General features: G+C 40.0%; 1 protein-coding gene across 1 annotated transcript in view; it reads right to left on the reverse strand.

The window, feature by feature from the left end:
* Window positions 1–16,427, reverse strand: part of LOC111151253 (signal transducer and activator of transcription 5B) — a 41,350-nt gene extending 24,923 nt beyond the window's left edge. Inside the window, exon 1 of the mRNA XM_022509117.1 lies at window positions 16,182–16,427. The gene's annotated coding sequence lies outside the window, so the exon portion shown is untranslated. The remainder of the gene's footprint in view (window positions 1–16,181) is intronic.
* Window positions 16,428–18,332: the final 1,905 nt, after the last annotated feature.

The following is an 18,332-nucleotide window of genomic DNA, read 5'->3' on the forward strand; positions in this document are numbered from 1 at the left end:
CCTTCTCTCAGATTTACCTGAAAATTTTATTTATTGGGGCGCCTGGTAGCTCAGTGGGTTAAGCCTTTGCCTTTGGTTCAGATCATGATCTCAGGATCCTGGCATGGAGCCCCACGTTGGGCTCTCTGCTCGGCGGGGAGCCTGCTTCCCGTTCTCCCTGGGTCTGTCTCTCTGCCTACTTGTGATCTCTCTCTCTCTGTCAAATAAACAAATAAAATCTTAAAAAAAAAAAGATTTTTAAAAATTTATTTGACAGAGAGACCGCAAGAGAGAACACAAGCCAGAGGAAAGGGAGAGGGGGAAGCAGGCTTCCTGCTGAGCAGGGAGCCTGATATGGGACTGGATCCCAGGACTCTGGGATCATGACCTGGGCCAAAGGCAGACAGTTAACCGTTGAGCCACCCACCCAGGCGCACCTACCTGAGAATTTTTAATTCAGTTGGCAGAAACTCTCTGGGATTAACCTAATTGGGATGGCAACATTACTTTCATTACACAAGAGGGTACAAAAACTGAATCTTACTCTAATACCAGAGTCCATAATGTAGAATTTGGAAGGCAGGGCTAACTTGAAACCCATCCAAAATGATCTGGCTACTGATTTCCACCATTTTCTTGACTATGTTATAATTAGGGTCTAGTGAATCAGATCTTGATTTTGTTGACTACCAAAGACTACACATGTGTGTTGGGAAATAAAAATATAGTTGTAGTTGTCCGATAGTATAACACTGAGCTATTTATGGGACAAGTCAGTTAGCCAACAATGAGGTATGGGGTGGATGCCAGTTACCTATTTTAGACTTGTGCAATGCTATAGAACACTTGAGTGGCATACAATTTTATTTAGGGCTTTTGGACATTAAGGCTGGGATCACTGTGAGATCATCCAAAACATCAAATTTCAATGGCTGAGAGTTTACTAGGAGAAAGGCCTGGATAAAAGAGCTCTTTCCAGAAGCAACTGCACATTATAATCTAACACCTGGAAGACATTTAATTGTACAATATAATTTTTTTTTAAGATTTTATTTATTTGTCAGAGAGAGAGAAGGAGAGAGAGCAAGCACAGGCAGACAGAATGGCAGGCAGAGGCAGAGGGAGAATGTGGGACTCGATGTGGGACTCGATCCCAGGACGCCGGGATCATGACCTGAGCCGAAGGCAGCTGCTCAACCAACTGAGCCACCCAGGCGTCCCTGTACAATATAATTTTTAATTAAATGAATTGTATACCAAGATTTTGGAAAATTGGAACAGAGACCAAGACATGTTTTTTGGATAAAAGGTAAAAGGATGGGGCGCCTGGGTGGCTCAGTGGGTTGGAGCCTCTGCCTTCGGCTCAGGTCATGATCCCAGAGTCCTGGGATCGAGGCCCGCGTCGGGCTCTCTGCTCAGCGGAGAGCCTGCTTCCTCCTCTCTCTCTGACTGCCTCTCTGCCTACTTGTGATCTATCTCTCTGTCAAATAAATAAATAAAATCTTTAAAAAAAAAAAAAAGGTAAAAGGATGGATGGGTGGGTGGAGAAGCTTAAGTAGTTAAGTGTATGAAAGAGCAATGAAGGAATGAAGAACATAATTTAGGTCTTCATCTCTTTTAGTGGTAAGGAATTGAAAAGAAGTAGGAGCTCACCATAGCTGTATTAATGATTATATGAACAATACCAACAGATACAAAAATTGTCTTGAATCTCACATTCATTATCTGAACTGACCTAAGAGACAAAAGAAGAAAAATTGTTGGAAAACGTTTATCTCCTCAGACACCTCTCTGTCGGTGCAAACAACACTGTATTCTGGTCACACTGTAACCTCTTGGTCTACTTGACTTTTTTTCACATCACTTATCACTTCCTGACATTTATCATATATTTGTTTACTGACTTCTCACTAGGGTAAAATCACCATGAACACAATGACTTTGTTTTGTTCATTATTTCTCTTGGGCCTAGAGCAGTACCTGGCACATAAGCATTCTGTAAATTTTTTATTGTTTTTGAATTTAAAAATGTGTACACACAATTTGGTCAAGTCCATCAGCTCTTTTCAAAGTTATTATGGAACAAGGTATCAGTATGAAATACCAAGGCAAGAAAATGGAACAGATTTTATAATTTGGATGAGTCTGTATTAACAATATTCTATTTGTTCCTTAATAACACATGCCACAGGGCACCTGGGTGGCTCAGTTGGTTAAGTGGCTGCCTTTGACTCAGATCATGATTCTGGAATCTGGGGATGGAGCGTTGTGTCCAGGTCGGACTCCCCTGCTCAGCAGAGAGTCTGCTTCTTCCTCTGCCTCTGCTCCTCCCCCGACTCGTACTCTCTCACTTACTCTCTCAAATAAATAAATAAAATCTTAAAAAAAAATAACATATGCTCTAATTCGTAATTTTTTTCTTTCCATTTTTGTTAATTTATTTTTATTGACCTTCCTCACTGAACTCTAAGGACAGCAAGTGAAGGGAGCACATTTATTTACCACTGTGTCCCTAATGCCTAGCATAGTGGCTTGCCATGGTAAGTAATCAAGACATAATTTGCTAGTGAATAAACACATATGTGGTAAATATCTCAAATGTCCTGCTGGTTGAGCATATTACAGGGGTCATATTGCTTTAAGAAGGAAGTATAAAAAAAAGAGAAAGCAGTACGATGATAATATGCCATATATGTAGGCACATACACCACATATATGGGGCCCCTAGATGGCTCAGTTGGTTAAGCATCTGACTCTTTCAGCTCAGGTCATGATCTCACGGGTCATGGGACTGAGCCCCATGACAGGCTCCATGCTCAGTGCAGAGTCCCCTTGGGATTCTCTCTCCCTTTCCTCCTGCTCCTCTCCCAGTACAAGCTCTCCCCCTCAAATAAATAAATCTTAAAAAAAAAAAAAAAAGTCACACTATTTTCTCTTTTTTTATTAGTTTCTAGTTTTTATCAGACTGGAATGCTGAACTCTTAGAATTTGTCAGAATATTTTTTATGGGGCGCCTGGGTGGCTCAGTGGGTTAAGCCACTGCCTTCGGCTCAGGTCATGATCCCAGGGTCCTGGGATCGAGTCCCGCGTCGGGCTCTCTGCTCAGCAGGGAGCCTGCTTCCCTCTCTCTCTCTCTCTGCCTGCCTCTGTCTACTGTGATCTCTCTCTGTCAAATAAATAAATAAAATCTTAAAAAAAAAAAAGAATATTTTTTATGGTTCTAAATATGAACATGTTATAATAAGTGTTTTCTAAAATGCCACTGAAGAATAACAGCTGATAAATATAAGGTGGTAACCACCTTATTTTGAAAAATACAAATTATTTTAACTTCACTACATAAAAATGCTTTGATAGAGCTGGAAAGTAGATTTTGCCTACTACTAGTCAGAAATGTATATAAAAAAAGGTATAGTAAATAGTACAGAATCATTTTGCATTTTAACTAAGAATTATATACACACAGAACATGAAATGAGTTACTGAAATTATCACGTAACAATTGAAAACAGGCAATTTGGAGGGAAAAAACCACCCCATCCCCCACTGCATCAATAGAAGCTAGAACCTAAGTAGTACTTTCCCTCATACATGCCCAAACTCTTCACATCCATTATTAAGCTATGCCTACCCCTGGCATGAGCTGGGTCTCTGTCCTTTCTCATCAGTATCTATCCTGTCATGGACTACTACTCCGCATACATAGTAACTGCACCCCCATTCTCAATACACACTTTCTTTTGCTCATTTACAGGCAACTCCATCTTCAACGCATGATGTTCTGACAAGGAAGTGGTTTGTATCTTTGGTAAATCTTCACAGGCACTTCTCTAAAGACTGGGAAATAGATGCGCAATCTTATTTTTAGCCAAAGATGAGAACCAGCTGAGCTTTGCTTAGTTGCATTCCTAATGTTCATAAGCATTCCAAACAACCTAAACCAGCGTTGGATGTAAAATGTTGTGCTTTCCGAAAGCCTAAGGTGCTGAAATCAACCCTCCATATCTGGATATGTCCTAGGAGTCTCAAATAAAGAAGACCTTCAGGCACTTGTTTAAAAAAGTTCCAAAGTCTAAGCTTATAATGTTACAGGCTTATTGAAAACCATAAAAATGAATGTCTACTAACAAATAAATGATAGGAGTGGGTAGGATTGAGGAATATTCTTTTTTTTTTTTTTAAAGATTTTATTTATTTATTTGACAGAGATCACAAGTAGGCAGAGAGGCAGGCAGAGAGAGAGAGAGGGGGAAGCAGGCTCCCCGCTGAGCAGAGAGCCCGATGCGGGACTCGATCCCAGGACCCTGAGATCATGACCTGAGCCGAAGGCAGCGGCTTAACCCACTGAGCCACCCAGGCGCCCGGATTGAGGAATATTCTTGTCTCAATAATAAATACCTTTTTATTAGATGCTTTCCCTTTTATTTTTTTTTTTTTTTGAAGATTTTATTTATTTATTGGATAGACAGAGATCACAAGTAGGCAGAGAGGCAGGCAGAGAGAGGAGGAAGAAGGCTCCCCGCTGAGCAGAGAGCCCAATGCAGGGCTCGATCGCAGGACCCTGGGATCATGACCCGAGCAGAAGGCAGAGGCTTTAACCCACTGAGCCACCCAGATGCCCCTAGATGCTTTCCCTTTTAAAAGTAAAATACAAAACCCTGTCAAGAAAAACATCACTCTAGGGGCATCTAGGTGGCTCTGTCGGTTAAACATCTAACTTTGGCTCACATCATGATCTCAGAGTCCAGGGATCAAGCCCTGCATCAGGCTCCCTGCTCAGCAGTAAGTCTGCTTGACCCTCTCACTGCTATTGCTCTCTCTCTCTCTCTCTCAAATAAAATCTTAAAAGAAAAGAAAAACATCACTCTTTGAAGACTTCTAGAACACTGTGGCCAAAGTCATGGTATAGTTAACCTGTGGGGGAAGTATAGCGTACAAGACAATAGAATGCTCCCAACACATATATGCTAACTGAATGAATGAATTCTAGCTTAGCGTGGGAGTGGGGGGGTTAAAATGTGTGTAGTGATTTGTTTCCCTGGACTCATGTGCATAATTTAAAGCATTCTGGGGCACCTGAGTGGCTCAGTCGGTTAAGCATCTGCCTTCAGCTCAGGTCACGATCCCAGGGCCCTGGGATGGAGCCCTGAGCCCCAAGTCAGGCTCTCTGCTCAGCGGGAGAGAGAGCTCTCTCCTCCCCGCCTGTGCTCTCTCTTACTATCTCTATCACTAACTGTCCCTTTCTCTCAAATAAATAAATAAAATATATATTTTTTTAAATAAAGCATTTTGTAACTCTTACTCTCCATTCCACCATAACCACCCCCCCATCCCATCACATCCTAGGACCAAAGTCTTTAAAATAAGGTTAGAGTTTTGAAGACAATGGTGAACTCACCTACAGAGTTCTATAAGATTTAACTTCTTACACCTTTGTGCCTCAGCTTCCTTATTTGTAAAATGGTACTAATAATACAGTGTTTGGGGAGTTGTTGTAAAAAATAAGTTCATGTATGTAAATGCTTAAAACAGTGCCTGGTTCAGAACAATATTGAGCAATTATGATATATCAGCCTACATACTGGATATTATTGTGTCAATGTTAAATTTCTTGAGACTCCAATTTTAACTCACTTCAATAAACCTTTCCAAAGTCAACCCTCCATAAAGAATTCTTGCTACCTTTCTCCTTAACCAATATCCAGCAGTATAAACTTCACCTTCCTTTTAAAAGATGGAATTCCCATTTTTTAGTCAATTTTACTGGCAGATGGACTTGTATAGATGAGAATGGAAGGATGGTGGTGGGAAAGTACTGGGAGAGCTGTTCTCCCACCTCTGAATGAGAGAGTCAAGAATTGTGAAGGGCAGTGTAACAAGAGTAAGACTAAGTATACTAAACTTTAAAAGGAAAAAAAAAAAAAGAACAGAACATCCATTCCAATGTACCCCAGCAGGGAGCTGTATCTTTTCCTATTCCTTCCAAGAACACATCTGACTCCTACTAATTAAATTATGAATTATTAGCAACAAATATTTTGATTCATCCAATAAATGAAAATAAATTTCAGGGGCGCCTTGGTGGCTCAGTTGGTTAAGCATCTGCTTTCAGCTTGGGTCATGATCCCAGGGTCCTGGGATCAAGTCCCACATCAGGCTCCCTGCTCAGCAGGAGTCTGCTTCTCCCTCTCCCTCTGCCTGCAGCTCCATCTACTTGTGCTCTCTCTTTCTCTGTGGCAAACAAATAAATAAAAGCTTTTAAAAAGTAATAAAAAATAAAAATTTTCAGAAATATGATTTAAAATGAATTAAATAACATTTATTAGTGTTATTTTCCACCATCCAGATTTATAATTTACTGTCACTTACTGAATATCTAACTATATTATTTACAACAGCAAGTGCTTTTATGAATCTACTCATTTAATCCTCACAAAAATACTAGAAGGTAGGCACTATTATTATCTCTATTTTATAGATGAGGAAATCGAGGCTCAGGACTGTAAAATGGTATAGGTTTGGAAAACAATCTTACAGTTCTTCAAAAGGTTAAATATGGAGTTACTATATGACCCGGTAGTTCCGCTCATAGGTATATGCCTAAGGTAACTGAAAAAATACGTCCACAAAAATTTGCACAAAAATGTTCAAAGTGGCATTATTCATGATAGTGAAAAAGTAAAAACAAGCCAAATGCCTATCAATGAATGGATGGATAACATGGATATAAATTAAAAAACAAAATGGAGGGGCGCCTGGGTGGCTCAGGGGTTAAAGCCTCTGCCTTCAGCTCAGGTCATGGTCCTAGGGTCCTGGGATCGAGCCCCCACATCGGGCTCTCCGCTCAGCAGGGACTCTGCTTCCTCCTCTCTCTCTCTGCCTGCCTCTCTGCTGACTTGTGATCTGTCTGTGAAATAAATAAATAAAATCTTTAAAAATAAATAAAATGGATAAAAGGGAACATTATTCAGACACAGAAAGGAATGAGACAGTGATACATGCTAAATGAAAGAAGCCAGACAAAAAAAGCTACATATTGTAAATTCCATTATATGGAATGTCCAGAATAGATAAACCCATAGACACAAAGTAGGCTGGTGCAATAATGTGGAGTGACTCTTAAGAAGTATGGGTTTTGGGGCTCTTGGGTGGCTCAGTCGTTAAACATCTGTCTTCGGCTCAAGTCATGATCCCAGGGTTTTGGGATTGAGCCCCACGTTGGGCTCCTTGCTTGGCGGGAAGCCTGCTTCTCTCTCCCCAATCGCCCCTGCTTGTGTTCCCTCTCTTGCTGTGTCTCTATTAGATAAATAAATTCTTTAAAAAAAAAAAAAAAAAAAAGGAAGAAGTATGGGTTTCTTTTGGGAGTGAAAACTTTGTTCCAGGTCCCATACTACTGAGGGGCACCATCCACACTGGATCTGGGCAGTCCACCACTATATAGGAGGCCTCTGTCCTAAGGACTTTGTGGTGGTTTGTCATATTATGTTTTGCATTTTTCTACATGTTTATTATATTTCATAATTTTAAAAAAGAATAAGAAATATGGCAAGACTCTGATTTGGGCAAAGGCTTGGGCTAGTTGGCAAATGAAACAGAAGACAGATAAACATTGCTTCTGATTAAGAAAGTCTAAGGCAAGGAACCAGGATTCAAAACTATTAACCATATCAGCACCATTTAATGACTGAAGACTTTGGACAGAATATAAAGAGCAAGTTCCTTGGTTATGTTTACTGCCCTACTGTCAATACCAACATTATTACACAGACTCAGCGCTCATGGTCACCTAGTAATAGGAACTTGGAAGGATGGCAAAATATTAAATAGCAATAATAATGGATTAAGACTTTGCTCATATTAAAACTGGACTAACGTCAAGTAAGAAGGTTTGAGTATAACTATCTCATCTAGAAGTAGGTCAATACCAGAGCCATCTGCTCTTTAAAAAAAAAAAATTTCTAAACAGTACTGTATAAGGAATCAGAAAGGCAATTCTCTAACAAAATCAGATTATTAAGCAGATGGGAAGAGAACAGAAAGAATGATAGTATTTGGCTCACAAAGAAACAAACAAGGAAAAATTTGCCCAGGCAACACAGAGATGATAATATTGTGGGATGACAGTCATAAATCTTCACATCACAGCCAAACCATTACATACTACTTTGGGAAGAAGAGAGAGGGGAAAGTGTTGGGTCGGGGGGAGGGTGGAGAGGGAGAAGTGGAGAGCAGGTAGAGAGAGGGGAGGAAAGGGAGAGGGGAGCTATCTCTAAGTATACAGATCAAGTGTTAGTCAGTGGATTATCATATGTTTAAAACTCTCACCTAAATATAAGCTATCTTAGCCAAAAGCACGATTTCAAAAATAAAGAGAGTGGACTCAGACAAGGATCATCACAGTCGCTAAAACCATCGGGTGGTATTTGCTGAGAACAGGATATTCACACAGTCTCAAAGTACTACCTCACATATTATTTATTATTCATAAAGAGGAAAAGGCAGTTTCAGTGGAAGAGGTGAAGAACAACACCTTAACAAAATAATCAAACATCCCCAATCATGGAACAAACGGACAATACATTAGTCCCCCCTTATCTGTGGGACATATGTTCCAAGACCCCTCAGTGGATGCCTGGAACCGCAGATAGTACCAAACCCTAAACAGTATGTTTTTCCTACACGTACATACCTAAGATAAAGTTTAATTTATAAATGAGGCACAGTAAGCGATTAAAAACAATCACTAAAAATAAAATTGAACAATTGTAACAACATACACAATAAAAGTTATACGAATGTGGTCTCTTCTGCTCTTTAAACATCTCATCGCACTGCACTCATCCATCCTGCGATGGTAATGCCTACATGATGACGTGAGCTGAAGTGAATGATGTAAGCATCATGTACGCATTAGGCTACTATGAACCTTCTGACAATATGTCAGAAGGACCATGGGTAACTGAAACCTCAGAAAGCGAAACCACGGATAAGGGGGTACTCGTTGCATACGCCTCGGAATGCGATCTACTGAAAAGAATACACAAACTAAATGTTCCACCTCTACTCATGGAACAATCAGACAAATCCAAATTACAAAACTCTTATGAAAGACAGAAAAATGTGGAACTATCCTAGATTAAAGGAGACAAAAGAGACACAATAACTACCTAGAGTATAATTTAAAAAATAAAACAAACTACATCTCTAAAGGACACTCCTAGGACAATTAAAAATTAAAATTTTAAATTCAGATTAAATTTAAATACAGCCTATATACTGGATATTATTGTGTCAATGTTAAATTTCTTGAGATTGATAATGGCATAGAGGTTATACAGGACTATTCTTAGTAGATACATACTCAAGTATTTAAGGGTAAAACATGGTCATGATGGCTACAATTTACTTTCAAAGGAAAGAGGGGGAGGGGGTGGTAGGGAGCCTGATAAAGCAAAGGCAACAACTGTTAATAACTGGTCAATGTAGACAAGGTGTACATGAGCATTTATTGTGTCATCCTTTCAATTTTTCAGTAATTTAAAAGTTTTCAAAATCAAAATCAAGGGCAAAAGTTAAAAAAAAAAAAAAAGAAAGAAAAAGAAAAAGAAAAGAGAAACAAACAAACAAATAGTAAGAGTAGAGTTTTGAGTCCTATCCTGAAATTGTCCCTGGCAGTACATAAAAATCTAGGCTTCTCAGACTTTGTGCTGAAGCTTGTAGGACACTGTTATACAAATCAGGCTCCTTCATGCCACGCTGTCCTGCAGTTTGAATACACATGCATTATCATTATCTCTATGTTGAAATCCATTAGGCAACTTGAACAGCCCATTTGGGAAGAAGCTACATCAGTACCATTTTCCAGATAACTAAAAACATTTGCCATAGCCCACAAATAATGCCCATCTGCATTATGGAAAAGTAAGAAATGGTCTGAGACTGCCATGTAGCCCTGTGTTAGCCTCAGAATTTCTTTCTTTTTTTTTTTTTTTTTTTTATTTATTTGAGAGAGAGAGAGAGAGAGAGACAGTGAGAGAGAGCATGAGCGAGGAGAAGGTCAGAGGGAGAAGCAGACTCCCCGTGGAGCTGGGAGCCTGATGTGGGACTCGATCCCGGGACTCCAGGATCATGACCTGAGCTGAAGGCAGTCGCCTAACCAACTGAGCCACCCAGGCGCCCAGCCTCAGAATTTCTAATGAAGTTTTATATCTGGACCCATTTTACACTGTTAATCAAGACCAACTCATCTTAGAATGTGGCTTTTGTATAGTTTGAATCCTTTAGTTCAGGAAATAAAAATTCCCCAGCCACTGCAATATACTGATTTTCTGTACCATTGAGATGAAAGATAATCCCTTCCTTCTTGTTTTGATTTTTTAAAGGGCACTTTATTAGTAAATCTACATATGTTCCCAATATTTTCCTCTTTCAAGTTCATAGCTTCCCTCTTGCCATTGAGAATTACAGTATTAAGTTTTCACTTAGCAAACTTTGCTTTGAAGAGCACCTTGTACTAGGTCAACTCCCAGGGACAACCATTGGTTAGATCCTATAATATATAATAGTAAGAAACTAGAAACAACCTAAATCCAAAACAGGAGGATGGTTAAACTGTGACATATTAATCTGATAGAATATTGTGCAATTTAAATGAAATATAAAGGCAATATTGAAATATAATGCCATGTAGACACATTCTTTAAAAATATAAAGAAAAGAATGTTAAATGAAAAGTGTATACAATACATATGCTAGAGGACAAATAACAGAGAAAGGTCAAAGAGAACTATAAACAGTTGTTCCATTTAGGTGAAGGCATTTTGGTACAACTTTTTTATAGTTCGAAATTTTGTTTAAAATGTAAGATCTGAAATATAAGTTTAATGAGCATGAGCAATTAGTATAATTCATCCCATAGGATGGTTCCATAAAGGGACATGCAAAAGATACAGAAACAAATATTTCCCACAAAACAATATCCAGGTTATGGCATTTTCTTTCAAATTAGGTAGTCCTGATTTAAGTAGGGCATGAAATAGTAAAAAAATTCAGAATTATCATTTTTTAAAAAGAAGTACGGGGCAGGGTGCCTGGGTGACTCAGTTGGTTAAGCGTCTGCCTTCAGCTCAGGTCTTGATCCTAGGCTCCTGGGATGGAGTCCCACATTGGGCTCCTGGCTCTGGCAGGAAGCCTGCTTCTCCCTCTCCCACTCCTCCTGCTTGTGTTCCCTCTCTCACTGTATCTTTCTCTGTCAAATAAATAAATAAAATCTTTATTTAAAAAAAAAAAAAAGCAGGGTCCTGGGATCAAGCCCCGCATCTGGCTCCGTGACGGGTGGGAAGGCTACTTCTCCTTCTTCCTCTACTGCTCCCCCTGCTTTGTTTCCATTCTCACTCTCTGTCAAATGGATAAATTAAATATTTTTTAATTATTTTAATGGACAGAGAAAGAGGGAGAGAGCAAGCACAAGCAGGGGGAATGGCAGGCAGAGGGAGAAACGGGTTCCTTGCTAAGCAGGGGCTGATGCGGAGCTCAATTCCAAAATTTGGGATCATGACCTGAGTTGAAGGCAGCACCTTAACCAACTAAGCCACCCAGGTGCCCTGATAAATAAAATCTTAAAAAAAAAAAAAAAAAAAAAAAAGTTCGCTTTTTTAAAATGATTTTTAAATTTATTTATTTTGTGATAGGGTGCACACAGGCACATGAACATGGGGAAGGGCCAAAGGGAGAAGCAGGCTCCCAGCTGAACAGGGAACCCAAAGCAGGACTCCATCCCAGGACCCTAGAATTATGACTTGAGCCAAAGGTAGATGCTTAACTGACTACCCAGGTGCCCCAATTCTATCACTTTCAAATATATAGCAACATAGTATGTTTTCAAATAGTAGTTCAAGACTATTAATGGCTAAGATTAATCTGTAATTTTGCCATCTCTTTATATTTCATTTGCCGTGCATTCAATAACTGTTCATTTTATTCTTTTGTTTAGTAAAATCTTCTTTTCGAAGTAGTATAAAAGTAAATGGCACAAAAATATACTTTGAAGTATTTGCCTTTGTCCAGAAGAAACAAAAGAGTGTGTTTGTGGAGAGTAGAAGAAAAAAAATTTTAAAAACTTTGGTAATTTTTGAACTTGAGGGATGAATTTATAGATATTCATTATATACTATTCTCTAATTTTGTGTGTGTTTGAAAATGTTCATACCAAAATGTTTGGAATACCAATAGGGGAAGAAAGGGGGCAGGTAAACCGTAATTTAGACCAGGTTAGGATTAGTAATCTCAGGGGTAATGGAGTTTGAATTTAGGAGGTTTTATTGTGACTTCTAAAAGAAACATGGAAAATAGAAAAGAAAAAAAAAAAGTTTGGGAAAGTTATATTTCAAGACAAGAAATAGTACATACTTAGGTTCATATTTGGCTCTTTTTTCATCCTTGATATGACTAACTGTCCCTGTAAACTTGTACCAATTGTAAACAGAATGAAATACACAGAACACCACTCACAGCAGTGCAAGAATTGCATTTCAAAACTATACTTCCTTTATCCTTAATGATACACCTGAACACAACTGGCCTACGTAAAGGTCCTTGATAGTTCAAAAGTAACAATTCAAGGCCACTGAAGATTATAGTTAGAAGACCAGATCCCAGAAAGCTTTAGCCATTGGTTCCTCACTTTGCTCCTAGGCCAAGAGAACTGCAGGATAGTCTTCCTGTTATGTTGATACCGACTTACTTTGTGCCAAGAACATATACCCAAAGCCTAAGCACTCCCTCTGGGATTTTTCACTGTCTCAGGAAGGCTGAACAGATTGGACCAGTTTCCAAAAACAGAGAAGAAATATTGTAGGGAAATCTCCCTAAGGAAACCCTGAGATAGTTCTCCCTACGCTACTCTGTATCTTTTCTGCACATTGACACTAATGCTCACCCAACAACCTATACTATCAACAGTAAATACTAGGAGTGAAACAAATAATACGATGGAAAAGCACACCCATCCAGTGAAACCCAACTAAATGGAGAACACAGTATTCTGCCCTCTTTTCACATAGCTGTGTTCTCTGCATTTACCAATAATCATAATCGACTTCATTTTTGCTTACAGAGAGTTACTTGAATATAAATCATTTCAAAAAACAAAATAAAAAATGAACCTAAATAGGTTTTGGTTAAAATAATGGAAGACCAAAATCCTCTCTTTAAGAGAGAGCCATCCCATCAGCTAGTTCCTTTGTTACTCACTGGCTGATATTCCATTTATGAACCCATCTGTGGCCTTCTGAAAATAATATCAGGGTGTGAAGTGTAATACTCACTGTGTTTCAGTAAAACATGTCCTGTAGAAAAGATGGTCCAACAATGGGTAGCAGGTATATTAAGAAGCTAATTCTGGAGGCGCCTGGGTAGCTCAGTTGTTAAGCATCTGCCTTCAGCTCAGGTCATGATCCCAGGGTCCTGGGATCAAGCCCTGCATTGGGCTCCCTGCTGGGCGGGAGGCCTGCTTCTCCTTCTCCCACTCTCCCTGCTTGTGTTCCCTTTCTCACTATGTCTCTCTCTCTCTCTCTGTCAAATAAATAAATAAAATCTTTTTTTAAAAAGGCTAATTGTGGGCTCCTGGGTGGCTCAGCGGGTTAAGCCTCTGCCTTTGGCTCAGGTCATGATCTCAGGGTCCTGGGATCGAGCCCCATGTCAGGCTCTCCGCTCAGCGGGGAGCCTGCTTCCCCTCCTCTCTCTCTGCCTGCCTCTCTGCTTACTTGTGATCTATCTGTCAAATAAATAAATAAAATCTTTAAAAAAAAAAAGGCTAATTGTGAGGTGAAATGACATTTTTTAGAGGATTTTATTTATTTATTTGTCAGAGAGAGAGAGAACACAAGCAGGGGAGTGGCAGGCAGAGGTAGAGTAAAAGCAAGCTCCCTGCTGAGCAAAGAACCCGATGTGGGACTCAATCCCAGGACCCTGGGATCATGACCCAAGCCGAAGGCAGACGCCCAACCGACTGAGCCACTCAGGCATCCCTGAAATGACATATTTTTTAAAAGATTGCATTTATTTATTTGAGAAAGAGAGACAGAGATAGCATGAGTGGTGGGGGTGGGGGGAGCAGAAGGAGAGAGAGAAGCAGCCCGCTGAGCAGAGAGCCCGACATGGGGCTTGATCTTGGGTCCCCGAAATCATGAACTGAGCTGAAGGCAGACACTTAACCAACTGAACCATCCAGACACCTCATGAAATGACATTTAAATAAGAGTTCACATCTTTGGGGCACCTGGGTGGCTCAGTTGTTAAGCATCTGCCTTCGGCTCAGGTCATAATCCCAGGGTCCCAGGGACTGAGTCCCGCACTGGGCTCCCTGCTCAGCACAGAGCCTGCTTCTCCTTCTCTCACTCCCTCTGCTTGTGTTCCCTCTCATTTTGTCTCTCTCTTTCAAATAAATAAATAAAATCTTAAAAAAAAAAAAGAAAGAAAAAAGAGTTCACATCTTAAAAAATCTAACTGTTTGGCTTCTCAGGAAAAAAGACTATACAGTGTAAGAGGTACTACTGATACCAAGACGTTCAACATTGAGATGCACTAAAATTGTGCACAAAGTAATTGTCCATGTTTACCACAGCATTAACATTGGGACTCTGCAATACAATACAAATACTTTTACTAAAACAAACTACTTTTTCCAGAGACACGTTCTCCCTTGCTACATATCGACTATGATATCTACACAACTTAGCACTTGAATCCTTGTTCCTACACCACAGAACAGAGGCAGTGAAAGACTCCCGCCTCTTAACCAACAGCTTGCGCCCCAAGCCAGGATCATGGTATGTATTTTCTTTCACAGGCTGCACTGTTACAGGAAGAAGCAAAGAGCAGCGATTTCCTTCCAAAAGGTCAGCTGCCTCAGACAGACCAAACAGAAAGCAGTTAATTCTTGCCAACTTCCCCTCCCGCTTCTGCAGCTAGTACGCAAGAGCATTTGGTTTCCAGTAAAGCTCCAGAGAAAAACAAACCAAGTATGAGACTCAGAACCAAGGCAAGCTAAAGTGTTTCACTTGACAAAAAGACAGTAAGATCACAAGCAGCTACACTTTTTAAACGGCAGTGGAACTTTTAAGAGCTACCAGATTTAATGCAGACTTAAATGTGAGGAAAAGAACAGGATTGGAACCAGTCCAGATTTTTAGTAGTGCTCCAGAGTTCACCTAAAAATAAAATGGTATTTTGGCCATAATAAATGTGACAACATATGAGGTCCCCAGTTGATTGATATAAAAATAAATCTTTAGCCTTCCTCCTCTCAAACTAAAGTCCTATTAGTCGTCAAACATGCTAAGGCACTGGCCAGATTCAGTGCTGACCACCAACAAGTAGCATAAACAAGCATGCTGACCACCAACCAGTAGCATAAACAAGCATGCATACAATGATTATATAGTTTCTTAGATCAGACATGGAAAAAAGACTACATGACTAATAACAAAAAGGAGAAGAGGATAGAAAATAAGATTTTAAATCTTCTTTAGGTAGTGACCTTGAATAGTTATAGAATAACACTGAAGAGCTCGAGCTCCCACTCCCCCAAAGAAAAAACAGCATTCTCACATAGACTTTTTTTAAGTTTGTTTTTTTTTTTTTTAATTTATTTGAGAGAGAGAGTGAGAGATCACGAGTAGGCAGAGAAGCAGGCAGAGAGAGAGGGGGGCAAGCAGGCCCCCCGCCGAGCAGAGAGCCCGATGCAGGGCTCAATCCCAGGACCCCGAGACCACGACCCAAGCCGAAGGCAGAGGCTCAACCCACTGAGCCACTCAGGCACCCCTTACACAGACTTCTTTAAATTAAGCAAGCATCCATACATTCAGTCTTCCTGGAGACAACAAAATTACTCTTTTTTTTTTTTTAAAGATTTTATTTATTTATTTGTCAGAAAGAGAGAGAGAGAGCGAGCACAGGCAGAGTGGCAGGCAGAGGGAGAAGCAGGCTCCCCACAGAACAAGAAGCCCGATGTGGGACTCGATCCCAGGACGCTGGGATCATGACCTGAGCCGAAGGCAGCTGCTCAACCAACTGAGCCACCCAGGCGTCCCAAAATTAGTCCTTTTGAGTATAAAAGTAAAGGAAAAGGAAGGACAAATGAAGACATTTAAAATTTTCTCAACCAGATGGATTCCTGGCGTAGCTATCCACATACAACTTACAAGAAAATGTGATGGGTCCTGCGGAAGGGCTCCTACAGCACATCATAGGGCTCTGTGTGGCTTCTACCTCTTTAGTTTCAGGTTGTGGTGGCAATGGAGACAGGAGGCTTTTTCTGAGAGAAGCTCTTGTTCTAAAGATTCTAGGCTTTGATGATGGAGAGTATGTAACCCACTCTTGAGAATACCTTGCTTGAAACGAAGACAGTCTGAGGTTTAAGGAAAAACTTATTAGTTTGTTACATATGCTAAATTAACTGCTGCTACCCAACTAGAAACTATTTCGTGTTGGAAACAAAATAAACTATTAAATTCCCAAGACTTTCCTGTACTTAATCATCAAACCTTAAAAAATAAGAAAGGAATTTGCATGGGAAAGGAAAAAAAGAGGGTACAAGCCCTAGGAGGAGTAATAAGAGTAATACTAGTCATGGTAAACATTCAAGGAGCTCTTACTACACTATGTACTGTTGTATGCACGTTATATGCTTCCTCAGCTAATCCTCATGACAAATCTATTATTATCCCCCTTTTAATAGATGATGAAACAGGTTTAAGAGTTAGGGAATTTGCCTGAAGTCCTGCAGCAAGCAACTGAAGGAGCTGGGATGGACACGTAGGCTGCCTGCCTTCAGGGCTCATGCTCTCGAAGACCCTTCACCTAATGCATGACATGGTATCTGTAACTCAAGACTGCTTTATGATAAAAGCTACAAAGTAGAATACTACAAAGTACAACTCACAAATAGATATGAAAAATTATTTGGCAATCCAAAAATGTTTTAAATGGGACTCCCCTTTCCTAAAGGTCAGAGACCATCAAGATGACCAACCTCCAAACACAATCAAAGGAAGCCAGCCATATTAGGTGTCTGGTGGCTCACCTTCACTCCTCGAAATCAATCAGAAATCAGCTAAACACGGGGCACCTGGCTGGCTCAGTTGTTACATGTCTGCCTTTGGCTCAGGGATCAAGCCCCACTTTGGGCTTTCTGCTGGGCGGGAAGCCTGCTTCTCCCTCTCCCACTCCACCTGCTCGTGTTCCCTCTCTCACTATCTCTTTCTCTGTCAAATAAATAAATAAAATCTTGAAGAAAGAAAGAAAGAAAAAGAAAGAAATCAGCTAAATGCTTTAGATTGTAAAAGACAGTGGGAGGAGAATAACGAGAACTGTTCTGGAAGTGGGTAACTTTCCAATGAGGCCAAAACCTAGATCCTGACCACCTGTGGTCAGAATTAGCACTGCGACATTTCCTATAAGAAGCAGAGTGGTTACATTTGTTATATTTGTTCCTGAATTCCTTACTGGGTTTCCCTTAGATACACTACTATCCATCACCAGAGATCATTCTAAACTCAGGTTTTTCTGCTGGCAGGAAACATTTCTCATTAAAGGGACAATATCATTAATACAAAGGAGACTAGTGAAATGTTCTGGGGGTAAGATAGGATCTTAAAAGCTACTGAAGTCAGAGGCACCTGGGTGGCTCAGGGGTTAAGCCTCTGCCTTCAGCTCAGGTCACGATCTCAGGGCCCTGGGATAGAGTCCCACATCGGGCTCTCTGCTCTGCAGGGAGCCTGCTTCCTCCTCTCTCTCTCTCTCTCTGCCTACTTGTGATCTCTCTCTGTCAAATAAATAAAATCTTAAAAAAAAAAAAGCTACTAAAGTCAGTTATCTCAATATAACTGTTCACCTTACATCAATAACTAAACATCGACTTGCCTAACACCGACGCATAGTTACAGACAGGGTGTAAATGATAAATCCCTGTGATAATTGATGCATACTAATATGAAAAATACAGAAATAATTATGTTACTGTGCTCAGTGCAGAATATTAATTGAATATTAAGAAATCATGTTGGTTCACTAATCCATGCCATGAAGTAGCAGTTACTCTGATGTGGAAGACAACTTCTGAATTTAATAGTGTTGTGCAACATGTCAAGGGAAGATTTGAGACAAGGGCACTGGGCCATTCCATACTCTCATTAAAGGTGCCTCATACAATCTTTAATATCTCTAGCTAAAAAAAGAATCAACACAATACTTGTATCCCATGCCTTTTATCATTTCGATCATCCCATTTGTTTCAAGATTTATTTATTTATTTATTTGAGTGGGCGGGGTGGGGGGGGGAGAGCCAGTGAAGA

Source organism: Enhydra lutris, unplaced genomic scaffold (assembly GCF_002288905.1).
Source record: "Enhydra lutris kenyoni isolate GAN:26980312 unplaced genomic scaffold, ASM228890v2 scaffoldscaffold26, whole genome shotgun sequence".
NCBI classification, from domain to species: Eukaryota; Metazoa; Chordata; class Mammalia; order Carnivora; family Mustelidae; genus Enhydra; species Enhydra lutris.